The sequence below is a fragment of the Schistocerca americana genome, chromosome 6 (genome assembly GCF_021461395.2).
Source record: "Schistocerca americana isolate TAMUIC-IGC-003095 chromosome 6, iqSchAmer2.1, whole genome shotgun sequence".
Taxonomy (NCBI): Eukaryota; Metazoa; Arthropoda; class Insecta; order Orthoptera; family Acrididae; genus Schistocerca; species Schistocerca americana.
The window spans coordinates 315,086,408-315,100,614 of NC_060124.1; positions in this window are offsets into that span (position 1 = coordinate 315,086,408).

Genomic DNA, 14,207 nt, shown 5'->3' on the forward strand with positions numbered 1-14,207 from the left:
CATCCGTGTTTGGCGACATCGCGGTGAACGCACATTGGAAGCGTGTATTCGTCATCGTCATACTGGCGTATCACCCGGCGTTATGGTATGGGGTGCCATTGGTTACACGTCTCGGTTACCTCTTGTTCGCATTGACGGCACTTTGAACAGTGGACGTTACATTTCAGATGTGTTACGACCCGTGGCTCTACCCTTCATTCGATCCCTGCGAAACCCTACATTTCAGCAGGATAATGCACGACCGCATATTGCAGGTCCTGTAGGTGCCTTTCTGGATACAGAAAATTTTCGACTGCTGCCCTGGCCAGCACATTCTCCAGATTTCTTACCAATCGAAAACGTGTGATCAATGGTGGCCGAGCAACCGGCTCCTCACAATACGCCAGTCACTACTCGTGATGAACTGTGGTATGGTGTTGAAGCTGCATGGGCAGCTGTACTTGTACACGCCATCCGAGCTCTGTTTTACTCAATGCCCAGGCGTATCAATGTCGTTATTACGGCCAGAGGCGGTTGTTCTGGGTACTGATTTCTCAGGATATATGCACCCAAATTGCGTGAAAATGTAATGACATGTCAGTTCTAGTATAATATATTTGTCCACTGAACACCCGTTTATAATCTGCACTTCTTCTTGGTGTAGCAATTTTAATGGCCAGTAGCGTAACTCCTGCTTGTATGGCTGTATGGCGGGCGACAGTGTGGCTGGCGTCCCACCACTGTCTGCAGTGTGCATATTTGTCTTCTGTGGTCACTATGCCTCATTCGTGCGGGACTCATTACTGATGACAGTTCTACTTCAGTCAATTATGTTCCAGGCCGAAGACGTGTCTGGAGATGCCCCCGACTGAAGTGGGATACCAGTCTAACAGTGTGGGGTCCCATTTAATTTCATGGCAGGACCGCTTTGTGTTGTCATCCTCGGCTCCGTTATACCACAGCGGTATGTCGCCGATATTCTACGTCCCGTTTTGTTCCCACTAATGCCACACCTTCCTGGGCTTACATTTCAGCAAGATAACGCCCACCCGCACACGGCTTGAGTTTCTATTGCTTGTCTTTGCTCTTGCCAAACCCTACTGCGGATCTCTTCCTAACAGAGAACGTTCGGAGCACTATGGGCAGAGCCGTCCAAGCACCTCAGGATTTTCACGATGTAACTTGAGAACTGGACAGAATTTGACACGGTATCCCTCATGAGGACACCCAACAACTCTATCAATCAGTGCACAGCCGAATAACTGCTTGCATAAGGGCCAACAATGTGTTAGTGCCTTCCCTGATTTATGAAGCTCTTTTCCTTGAATAAATCATCAGTTTTTCAGAAACTGTAATAGTTTGTTTGTCTGTACATGTACATTACATCTACCCATTCGGGGAAATTCATGTAGTGAATGTATATGGGAGTGTACTCAGTCGAGCATACATTTCAGAATGCGATTGTAATGATGGAAACGTGCGCAGAACGTGAAACCCTGATCTGCGGCGCTGAGGCGTGTCAGGCGGTCGTGTCGCGGCCGGCGTCGCGTGACCGGCCGAGAGCTGTTTGCCGTGGCGCGTGTCGTCGAGTCGTAGGCGCCGCCTGGGACTTACTTAGCTGATGATGTTCCCCTCCACATGCGGCGGTCGGCCGCCGTTAGACACACCACATGATCACTTCCCCCGCCACCAGCGTGACAGCAGGCGAGGCGCAAGAGCGTGTTCCGTCACACACTGCTGACAGCTGCGCACACAGCGAGCGCCTGCGCGACGGCCACGTTGCGCTGTCGTTTTAGCCACTTCGTACGTTCTGAATTAGTGCTGGTGTTTCTCTTTCTAGTTCTGATTGCACTGCTAACAAATAAAATTAAAAAAATAAATGTCGGTGGGCGTCTTTGTATCCAGATCTACAGGGCTTGGACGTATTGTATGGAAGCACCGCGAGAAATGCGTGCTTGAACATAAACGTCACACCAATACCCAAGAAAGGAAATAGCAGCGATCCATTGTATTACAGGCCCATGTCACCAACGTCAATTTGGAGTAGGATTTTGGAACATATACTGTGCCAGCGCAAGAATCGCCTGGAAGAAAACGATTTACAAATAGCCAGTACGGATTCAGAAAAGATCGTTCATTTGAAATACACCTAGATCTTTATTCTCACGAGGTAATAAGTGATATCGACAAGGGATCTAAAATTCATTCCATATTTTTAGATTTTCAGAAGACTTTTGACACCGTTCGTCACAAGCGACTTCTAATCAAATTTCGTGCCCATAGAGTACTGTCCTAGTTGTGTGACTGTATTCGTGATTTCCTGTCAGAAAAGTCACAGTTCGTAATAACTGACGTAAAGTGATCAAGTAACACAGAAGTCGCACGATATTCACATAGAGAAACAAAATACCCATATCAAATACAGTAAAGTTACGTCGAGAATGTTACAAGACCAATAGCAAAATCCTCAAACTAAGTGGTCATCAAGGACTCGCGAAATCTGAGTCCATTCCAGGATCACAATATACCAATGATTCTCCAGCTCAAAATAGTTCAGAGTTCATCGACATGTTTCATAAATCAACGCATGCAATAGGAAGAATAGTAACTCTGTCTATTCTCAGCTTCGTAAATCAAACGGCAAGTGTTGGAGTCCTACTCTAGGGCACATTCAGACCTGTCGGAATACTAAGTCCCTTTAGAAAGTTAAAGTATGGCAGCAGCCATTCACTACCACTCCATCAAAACCACATGATACCTCAGGCAGGTCTACCTTCTTCCAAAACCCCCATAAAAGCGCCGGATCACCCACTTGAGCTCCTCACTCAAGAAGTCGCAGTAGGCACTTAACTTCCATAGCGTTCTGCTACTAGCTGCTTTTCCATTGGCTGAAGGCCAATCCCACCAAAACTACACCGTCCTCAAGCTATACCGAGTCATCTGATTCAAATTGTCTATTTCTTGGACTAAACTAATATATTACAACAATATTTAAATGAAGAAATTTCATGAACATTCGGTTACACTCAGATCATTTATAATAAATACAGTACTAGTTGGTGCAATAGATTTTTTGCGTTCACGTGTCACATTTTATTTCCTGATTGATGAAACTATATAGCGATGCAAAATGACCAAAAAATTGACATCAAAAATTTCTTATTATACACTACTGGCCATTAAAATTGCTACACCACGAAGATGACGTGCTACAGACGCGAAATTTAACCGACATGAAGAAGATGCTGTGATATGCAAATGATTAGCTTTTCAGAACATTCACACAACGTTGGCGCCAGTGGCGACACCTACAACGTGCTGACATCAGGAACGTCTCCAACCGATTTCTCATACACAAACAGCAGTTCACCGGCGTTGCCTGGTGAAACATTGTTGTGATGCCTCGTGTAAGGAGGAGAAATGCGTACCATCACGTTTCCGACTGTGATAAAGTTCGAAATGTAGCCTATCGCGATTGCGCTGAATCCTATCGCGACATTCCTGCTCGCGTTGGTTGGCATCCAATGACAGTTAGCAGAATATGAAATCGGTGGGTACAGGAGGGTAATACGGAAGCCGCGATGGATCGCAACGGCCTCGTATCACTAGCAGTCGAGATGACAGACAACTTAATCCACATGGCTGTAACGGATCGTGCAGCCACGTCTCAATCCCTTAATCAACAGATGGGGACGTTTGCAAGACAAAAACCATCTGCGTGAACAGTTCGACGACGTTTGCAGCAGCATGGACTAACAGCTCGGAGACCATGGCTGCGGTTACCCTTGACGCTGCATCACCTGCGATGGTGTACTCAACGACGAACCTGGATACACGAATGGCAAAACGTCATTTCTTCGGATGAATTCAGGTTCTGTTTACAGCATCATGATGGTCGCATCCGTGTTTGGCGACAACGCGGTGAATGCACATTTTAAGCGTGTATTCGTTATCGCCATACTGGCGTATCACCCGGCGTGATGGTATGGTGTGCCATTGGTTACACGTCTCGGTCACCTCTTGTTCGCATTGACGGCACTGTGAACAGTGGACGTTGCATTTCAGATGTGTTACGACGCGTGGCTCTACCCTTCATTCGATCCCTGCGAAACCCTACATTTCAGCAGGATAATGCACGACCGCATGTTGCAGGCCCTGTACGGATCTTTCTGGATACAAAAAATGTTCGACTGCTGCCCTGCTGAGCACATTCTCCAGATCTCTCACCAATTGAAAACGTCTGGTCAATTGTGGCCGAGCAACTGCCTCATCACAATACTCCAGTCACTACTCTTGATGAACTGTGGTATGGTGTTGAAGCTGTATGGGCAGCTGTACCTGTACACGCCATCCGAGCTTTGTTTGACTCAATACCCAGGCGTATCAAGGCCGTTATTACGGCCAGAGGTGGTTGTTCTGGGTACTGATGTCTCAGGATCTATGCACCCAAATTGCGTGAAAATGTAATCACGTGCCAGTTCTAGTATAATATATTTGTCCAATGAATACCCGTTTATCATCTGCATTTCTTCTTGGTGTAGCAATTTTAATGGCCAGTAGTGTAGTTACCTCATCAGAAATGTGGGAAAAGTTTTAATGTTAATATGAATAACTTTACAGGTTGTTATGTTAACAATTTACAGGCATGAATTTTGGGAAAGGAAGGGGGTGGTAATATTAGTAACATGTAAACATTAAATTTTAATTTTAATTATTGTTTTTACTCATTCAGTGTATATTCAAATGTCATGTGTTTTCAAATGTAATTAGCTTCTCCAAACTCTGCCTTATGGCAGAATAGTTACCCTGTGCAGCAGCTGTCGCTTTTTTATGTGTGCCTTTAATCTAATCTGAATGTACGCAATAGCAATACGTCGTATTAATTATGACTCATGCATCTCTTCGCAGTCAATGGCAGAGACTTGCTTATGGGCTTTGCCAAATACATTGGTTTGATCACCGAAGAAACAACGAACGAAATTAATAAGACTGCCATAAAAAGTGCTTTGAGTTTAAAGTAAATCGCACTGGAGTAGAACAAAGCATTTTTGTACATGCTGCACTATTTTAAACAGTGCTACAAATGGGTGAAGCAAATCACTTCTGTCAGCCTCCATAATGAAGGCAGCTGGATTTGCCACATGAGTCTTGCAGTAAGTTTGATCATTTGAGTACATGTAGGGAGTCCAAAGTAACTAGTACCTTTACTATTATCAGTGAACTTATCACTTAGCTTCTTATGGCACATGAGTTCATGAACACCGAAAGAGCTCACTTTCTCAATGTCATCTACATTACTCTTGTCACTTGCAGTAACATTGTTCTTGAGCAACATTGTTCTCAGAGCAGACTGGAAATGTAATGTGGTCGGATTATTGTTCCAAACAAACCTAGTTCTGATGGAAGAAATGAAGAGTTCTGGATGATCTTGTGAGAGTTTGTATGTTAAAAATTCTTTAAAGGTTCAGTATCTGGAAACAGAAACTCTTGGAAGAGGCTTCCAACACCATTTATGCACATCAAAAAGTCCAGCACAAATGTTTTTCGTGGATGTACTAATGCACACACACCATCAATCCTTAATGTTTGAAGAAAGTTTTCTGCACGACAAAGAAATTCAGCCCAGTAATTTACATTTTCAATTCTCAGTGGTTGTTTGAAGCCCTTAACATGAACTTTCTTAGAGTGCACACATTATACAGTTTATTAGTAATTCTGATTAATTCTACAATGGCAGAGGTGTCCTGATAATCTGGCTACTGGGAACTCTCTAGAAATTCAATGGCCTCAGCGACACTGAAGTTCAATGTCTGAGTTGCTGAACAGACATTCATTTTCTTACTATAGAAATTCACATGTGAACCTGAGAGTGAATTGACAAATTTTAAAGATCCACACTCTTTCAGATAATGTAAATTCAAAATAAAGTGATACTTCACATCTCCAGCTTCACAGTCAATAATTTTCTTTTCAGCTAACGTATTACGGACTAATTTTAACATATGGCGTGGATCAAGAATTGTACAAACGTTACTGTCATTGGCAGGATGCTTGAAGTAAGGGGCAAAATATTCCAGAGTCAGTGAGCATCCAAGATTCTTCAGTGTCTGAATGTTGACAGCTGCACCATCGTATGTCACTGACCTCACAAGAACACTTACAGAAAACAGTTTCAATACAGAAATTCTCAAATTTCAGTCGTTACGTCTGAAGACAGTTCATTCACAAACTAATATGCAATTGGGCTAATTAAACTTTTCAGTATATGGCACTATCTGAAAAACTAAAGCTTCAGTAGCCATTTCTTCTACATCTGTCTTCATAATGTTACTTCAACATAGTCTGAATACACGTTTTTGTTGTTGTTCCACACAAGCTCTTTCCTAACTGACCTACTATCAAAAATAAGTGCACACTCTTTAAGATATCGTTTGTAACTGGTATTATGTTTTAGATAGTTGAAAACAGCTTGTAGATAGCCAGGTTTACGATATATAGGAGACACCCAACCACTAAGAATACGGGGCTGAGGCAAAAGAAACACAGAGCATACAAATCTATACAGCCTAGAAAAATAGAAATGCAGAGTGAGGGCAAATTGTTTGGTTAATTCACAGTATCATTTGGACTGTTTCTTTGCACCACTGTTTTTCAATTTCATAACTATAAAGCCTAAAGGAAAGCCACTAAAATCTTCCCGAGCAACACTTTCCAGTTCGTGATTTACGCAGTTTCATTGTTTCAACACTGTAATCAATTCTGCCGCTGTTTCCATCTTTTTTTTTTTTTTTTTTTTTTTGACGCCGCATCAGTTTCATATGCAATAGGCTCACTTTTCTCCTAAGCGCCACAATCCTGTAAGAGACACCAGTCTGAACAGAACACATTGCCATGTGATACATAGGACGTATTTCTCGTGTAGATCTCATTCATTTCCTCAAACAAAATTAAAAGAATCCGTCAACAACGAGTATACGCTACTAGAAATTCAGAAAGATACATTAACAGCAATGTGTATCCATGTTGCTAGTTAAATACATGGTTTTACCTCAGAAACTGATGGTTTCTTTCGAACAAGTTGCCTTCTCCAATTGATTTTCACTTGTAAATGGCATGAAAAACTGAATAAACTGGATATACCGTCATCTTTCATCAGCTGTCTATCAGCTCCTGGTCGAAGGTGTAGCTGTCTTTCGTAAAATGAGAGCTACAAATGATGCTATGTTTGGATGGAGTCCAGTAATCCCTCTTACTGCATGCTCCATTTCTTTAAAAGTTCTGGACGCCGAGTGAGGAAAACTGAAAAGATTTTAGATATATTTTTATAATATTTGAATTTCTGGAACACTATTTCTTTTACCATATATTAAAGCATATGTAGCTTACTGGTGGACATGAGTAACACTTCCCATTGTCCATCGATTACTGCATGAGTATGCAACACAACTCTTGACCATGTTTGCTAAAAAATGAAAAGAAACAGAAGTACTTTAGTCACCAACACAAGAACGACAAGAAGTACCACTGCCCCGTTACAATATGGCGACTCCACTATAAGAGCGTCACGGCTTTCTAGGCAAAGACGCGTTTGAGTAGTCTCTCCAGTATAGTACTGAGCTCATTGACGCCGGCTGGCCTGGAGCGTCTGCGAAGTGCTTTTGGCACTGGGGCCACACAACTTCGCAAACAAATTAACCTTACCTTGTACCATTTCTGTGCGGCCCATTAACTCGCATGTATACGCGTAATGTAACTTGAGCTACTCTCTTGTGCTCAGTCTTGTGTGTTGCACTGTCACGGACAAGGAGAAGTTCGTTTGCATTTTTGTGGCGACAAACACAAAAGTGGTTTCTTCAATTTCCTGTGGGTAGCACAGTACATTTCAGAGTTTATCGTTGCACCATGGTGGAGGACATCAACCAGTCCAGTCACTCAAGATCGTCTCAATAACTTTCTCAGCTGCTATGAACTTTTTCTTCGGACACTCCATGGACTGTAGTTTTCTTCCAGTTCGAAGTGATAAACCCATGTTTCATCGCCATGGATAGCAGTTTTGTTTCCAATTAGAAGTGATAAACCCATGTATCATCACCTGTGACGATGTTCGACAAGCCGCGCGGAGTGGCCACACGGTTAAAGGCGCCATGTCACGGATTGCGCGGCCCCTCCCGCCGGAGGTTCGAGTCCTCCCTCGGGCATGGGTGTGTGTGTGTGTTGTCCTTAGCATAAGTTAGTTTAAGTAGTGTGTAAGTCTAGGGACCGATTACCTCAGCAGTTTGGTCCCGTAGGAATTCACACACATTTGAACATTTGATGTTCGACAAAAAACAGTCACAATCAGCCTCGTAACGCTCAATAAATTCTCCACAAATGTTCCTTCGTTGCTCTTTATGGTGTTCTGTTAGGCATCGAGGAACCGAGGGGGCACACACCGAGTTCACCAACTGGTGAACGAGTGTGTCAACACTACCAACAGAGACGTCCAGTTTGGCAGCGAGATGTTTCATTGCAATCCGTCGGTCACCTCGAATGAGAGTGTCCGCACGTTCCAACGTTGCAGGAGCCACTGCTGTGTGCGACCAGTCGGCATGTGGGAGATCGGACAGGTTTCCGCGATCTCGTTGAGATGATGACGGAAGCCTCGTCTAACGACTCACCGTCTGTTTGTTCATTGCCATTCTCCGTAGACATTCTGAAAGCATCTGTGGGTGTCTCTGATGCTCTGATTTTCTGCCAAAAAAATTCAATGACAGCTCTATGCTTGAATCACACCTCTGTTACAGGCGCCGTTTTGAAGCCTACGTATAGTGACGCTACCAGTCGGAACTTCATGAAACTATAGGGACTGATGCGGAAATATTCCACGGTGACCCACAAGAAATACCTCACTTTTTTAACCGAAATTGGCCGAGAATACCACTTGTTATTTATTGATCGCCTGTCGTATTACAATACATTACTAACGACAAAATTTTCGAGACTGTTAAACCTGAAAGTTACGTTACAAAGAATTTTTACTTTGTCTCTCTTTTAGATTAAAGAGAAACAGGTGAGTTCTCTTAGTGACTGCAGCCATATAGATCCCATATAAATTCGCCTTTGCTTCGTAAAAATTTTACTCAGATGGGAACAATTGATGACACACACGTCCAGAATGGTGGATAACATAGACAAATGGTTTACGTATTATGAATCAGCATGTCCCAGTTGCCTTGTAACGAAAACATTAATCCCCCCACCCCTCGGACGTTTTGAAGAACTGAACTCTCATAACTAAGTTATCCATTTCAGGAATCTCAATGTTTATAATGTCGCATCTCCTGAAGTATGTCTTGTACAATGATATAATTTGGCAAGCTCATACAGGTAGTATATGTGGATACAGTCTACAAAATGTGTTGCGAATAGAACTCGTAGTAAAGAAGTAATAAATTAAAATGTAATGCCCGGAGCTGAAGCTTTACCGCATGAACAGCGAAAATGTAGTAAAAAGTAGTTTTTACATTTATTTATTTTGTAGGTTTGGAGGGGGGAGGGGAGATGGGGTTTCAACGTGAAGAATTTTCGGAAAGGACTGAAATTATGTGTGAAGTTTGTTGGAAGTTGATAACTGCACTGTATAATACTTCATTACGTCACGATCACTTATGATAAGAGAATATTTCTCATTACCTTGTCACCAAGATAGCACCGTGACGTAATAAAGTATTATACAAATATTTTTAACCTCGCATGCTTCCATTGTGAAACACGTCAGTTTTGAAAAAATCGGTAAGTGCTCTGATCCTTGTATGAATTTAGAGAGGGTAATTTTCAAGCTGTGAGTTACAGTAACTCAAGACATACGAGGGTAATCCCAAAGGTAAGGTCTCCTATCTTTTATAAGTACAGAACTCTGCTTGTGTGGCAGTTGGTCACACTGTTATGAAGAGTGCTTCACGTGCTGTGTGTAAACATGCGCACGCCGTGCTGAGGCGCTCAGTCTTGGCTTGGCAGCCGTTGACAATGGAACTCCCGTTGGATGTTACCGCCAAGTGCGAATTGCAGCAGTTACTCGGCATTTTAAAGCAAAAGGCACTTCGCTGATTGAAAGCCATCGCTAATTGGCGGAAGTGTATGGTGAGTCGTACATGGATGTCAAAAATTTTCTTAAGTGGTGTAGAGAGTTTGCAGCTGGTCGGACCGAAATCCACGACGAACAAAGGAGCGGGAGACCGTTAATTTCTGAGGAGACAGTGTTGAAGGTTCAGAAAAGCATGCGTGAAGATCGGCGGATCACCCTGGATGACCCCTGCACGTTGCTTCGTGAGGTTTCCCGAACCACCGCTGACAGAATTTTAACGGAAACATTGAACTACCGGAAGGTGTGCTCAAGATGGGTGCCACTCATGCTGACTGAGGACCACATGCGGCAACGAGTTGATGCTTCCCGCGCATTTCTTCACCGCCTTGCAGCCGAACAGGACAACATTCTGGATTCAGTTGACACGGGAGACGAAACCTGGGCATACCACTACACCTCAGACCAAGCAACAATCACACCAGTGGCGGCACCCTTCTTCGCCAAAGCCGCGGAAATTGAAACAAACACAGTCTGCCGGTAAAGTCATGACAACAGTTTTTTGGGATCGGAAAGGGGTATTGTTGGTCGACTTTGTGCCCACTGGGACCACAATTAACGCTGACACGTACTGTGAGGTTCTGAAAAAACTCAAACAGGCAATTGAGAACCGGAGAAGAGGAATGTTGAGCAGGGGCGTACACATTCCCCATGACAACAATCGTCCACACATCGCTCGGCAAACCGTTGCTCTCCTGCAACAGTTCCAGTGGAACATAATCACCCACTGACCCTATAGTCCTCACTTGGCGCCCAGTGACTATCACCTGTTCCCCAAGTTACAGGAACATTTGGCCGGAAAGCGATTCCGCTCCGACGACGAGGTGAAAGAACAGGTTCATAACTTTCTGAACAGCACTGCGGCGAGCTGGGCATAAAAAAACTGCCGCAGCGTCTACAAAAATGCATCGAAAGAGATGGTGAGTATGTCGAAGAGCTGTAAACTGATGTAAACCATTGTAGAAATAAACAGGTCTATGTATTTATAAAAAAAAATAGGAGACCTTACTTTTGGGATTACCCTCGTATACAAAGTTTCTAATTTCAATATTTGACTTACTGTCTTAAACATTTAATGTAAGATTTTATCTCTTAATAAGTAGATCATGACATCATTTTAAATTTTTAAATTTGGTCAGTAATCATATAAAATACTTAAAATCAAATCTTTGTTGACCCTGGAATCCGTTAGATAGGCAACCTGCAACTGGATGCGAGATTAGGTAACCGTTTTACAGAGTTATTAATATACAGGACATTGACGAGAATATGGAAACACTACAAACGTAGCACGTTACCTTACCTAATAAGATGCAGGAAAACCATTGGCATTCAAAACAGCTTCCAGTCGTCTGGAAATGGATAAATACAGATCCACTACGGTTTGAAATAAAAAAAAAAAAGAAAGCTCTAAGCACTATGGGACTTAACATCAGAGGTCATGAGTCCCCTAGACTTAGAATTACTTAAACCTAACCTAAGGACATCACACACATCCATGCCCGAGGCAGGATTCGAACCTGCGACCGTAGCTGCAGAGCGATTTCAGACCGAAGAGCATGGAACCACTCTGCCACAGCGGCCGGCTCGGTTTGCAAGGGAAACTTATACCACTGTTCATGTAAAACAATGGCAAGTTCAGGTGCAATAATAGAAGTGGATAGCAAACACCCACCATGCTCTCCAAAGTAGACAGCAAAGGCCCAATAAAATTGCGGTCTGTTTACTGTTGCGGTCAGGACAGATGCGACAATTCATCCTAGTGCTGTCCTGGACTATGCGAGCTCACTGAACAGGAGCCATGTCGTCTTGGAACACGGCATCACCATTGTGGAACGAACATTGTACCATGGGACTGACCTGATCAGCCAAAATGTCCTCGTAATCCTCGGCAGTAATGCGATCTTTCAGAGTAACCATGGGGCCCATGGAATACCACGATATGGCTGCCCAAATCACCACCGAACTCCGTCCATGTTTCACTCTTGGGATGTAAACTCGGCCAGAACTTGGTAATGGTGTGAAAGAAGACCCATCTGACCAAATGATATTCTTCCATAGCTCCACATTACAGGTTTTATGGCTTCGGCACTACGTTTTCCTTTTACAAGCATTTGCATCACTGATGAGTGGTATTAGAACTCTAGCTTGCCATACAATTCCCTGTTTAAGATGCCCTTCGTCGTCTTTCGATACTGACTGTGTTCGCGACTGAGACGTTCAGTTCTGCAGTGACATTCACTGCCGTCTTTCTCTAATTTTCTGTCACTGCTCTTTTATGAGAGTCCGTCGCGATCAGTCATCACACACTTTCGTCCGCGTTGAGACTTACCGGATAATGTTTCTTGTTTCCCATTCTCTGTATGCGATTCCTCTTGAGATGGCAAATCCTTGAGCTACCTTGGTTCCAAAAGCACTGACCAAGGAACAGGAGTACCGATTCAAGTCAATGTAACTGGAACTGGTCGTCCAGCCGTTGTCACCTTCGTAGTCGGAACTGCTCTGGAGCACCATCTAGTTGATACCATAGGTGTTGTGCGGTCCGCAGGAGTATATCATTCAGTATTGTTGTAAGCACATCTTCTGAGAAATGCAGGTAATCAGCACCCCGAATTCTGTCCTCCAGTATGGATGGGCCCAACAGTATACCACCGAGGATACCTGTCGACACGTTAACACTGAATATCATTTAGAATGACACAGAACGAGTGACACTAGGATTCTCGTCAGCATAGACGTGCAACTTTTTTCTATTTACAACAAGTCTCTTGTGAATCCTGACTCGTCAGTACATAAGACGTGGTTCCCGAAATCTGGTTGGTCATTAATCACCTCTAATAACCACTTACAGTATACGAGATGACGTCCATGATCTTGTGGCTTTAATTCTTGCACAGACATTGCCAATGAAGTACTCGCCAAGAGATGATCGAGAGAGTCAAAGACGTCGCCCAAGACGGCTCGTACTGATAGATGGACGCGCTTCTACAATGTTAAGAATTTCTTCTTCACGATCTGGAGGACGTCCTGGTCGACCAACACAATGCAAGGGTTGTAGCATTTCTGTATTCCCCAAGTGTTGGTTAAGTGCCCAAAATACCCAGTCCCTTGGGCGACGTCGTTGCGGAAACCTCTCTTGGTATTCTCTTTCAGCTGCGGCCGCATTACCGTTACAGAAACCGTAAACAAAGTGCGTGTCCCGGTGTTCCTCTTTAGTAAACATTGCGGAAGGTCATTCACGAACTTCTCCTTTCCAACTGATCGGTTCAGCCCTCTCGTCCAGATGCACGCAGAGCTAAAAAAAACAAGATGTCAGCAACATTGAATGCTGCACTTTTCTACAGAACCGTTCACTAATGGTAGCTAGAGAAACTGACATAATTGGTGGCAATGCGTGAGTTTCAATATGGCTTGCAAACACACCATCTCGCAAACACTGCTCTTATCCTGTACCACGACAATCGACAATGTACGAGAAACATCGGGGGCAATTTCAACCAATTTTGGTATATTCATGTGCGCAATAAGTACTGTGGGCAAAATTTAAGGGCGGGGGTGGTGATGAGAAGGGTTGACCTATAAAATTCGTCGAATACAGTCCGTTGGTATTTCTTTCCTGTATTTAACTGGTTTGGAGTACTTTGAAAGTATGAGCCGCAATATAATTCTTACTTTTGTTCTCAGAAGCGATTAAAATATTTAAAAAATAAGGAATGTGTGTGAATGTTTCACACGTAAAAACTTGAGCAGTTGTTCAAAAACTTTTGTGTACTTCTTACCCAAGCAGAAAGCAAGTATCCTCAAGATTTATATGCAACTCTAGGGCCGAAATCTGCTGTATATATAAGCATGAATATATGTTAAATATTTGTGAAACATATGTGTGTGTCATGCAAGTGTGCTATGTCTACTTGATCGAAGCCATAGGAAGAAAAAGCAAGTTTAAAATAAAACTGTCAGTATCTCAAAACCTGATGTGGTATAGCGAATTGGTTTTCAGACATCAATATCACTTCGAAAAAACTGAATCACAGAAAGTAAATACACTACGATGTAATATACACTCCTGGAAATGGAAAAAAGAACACATTGACACCGGTGTGTCAGA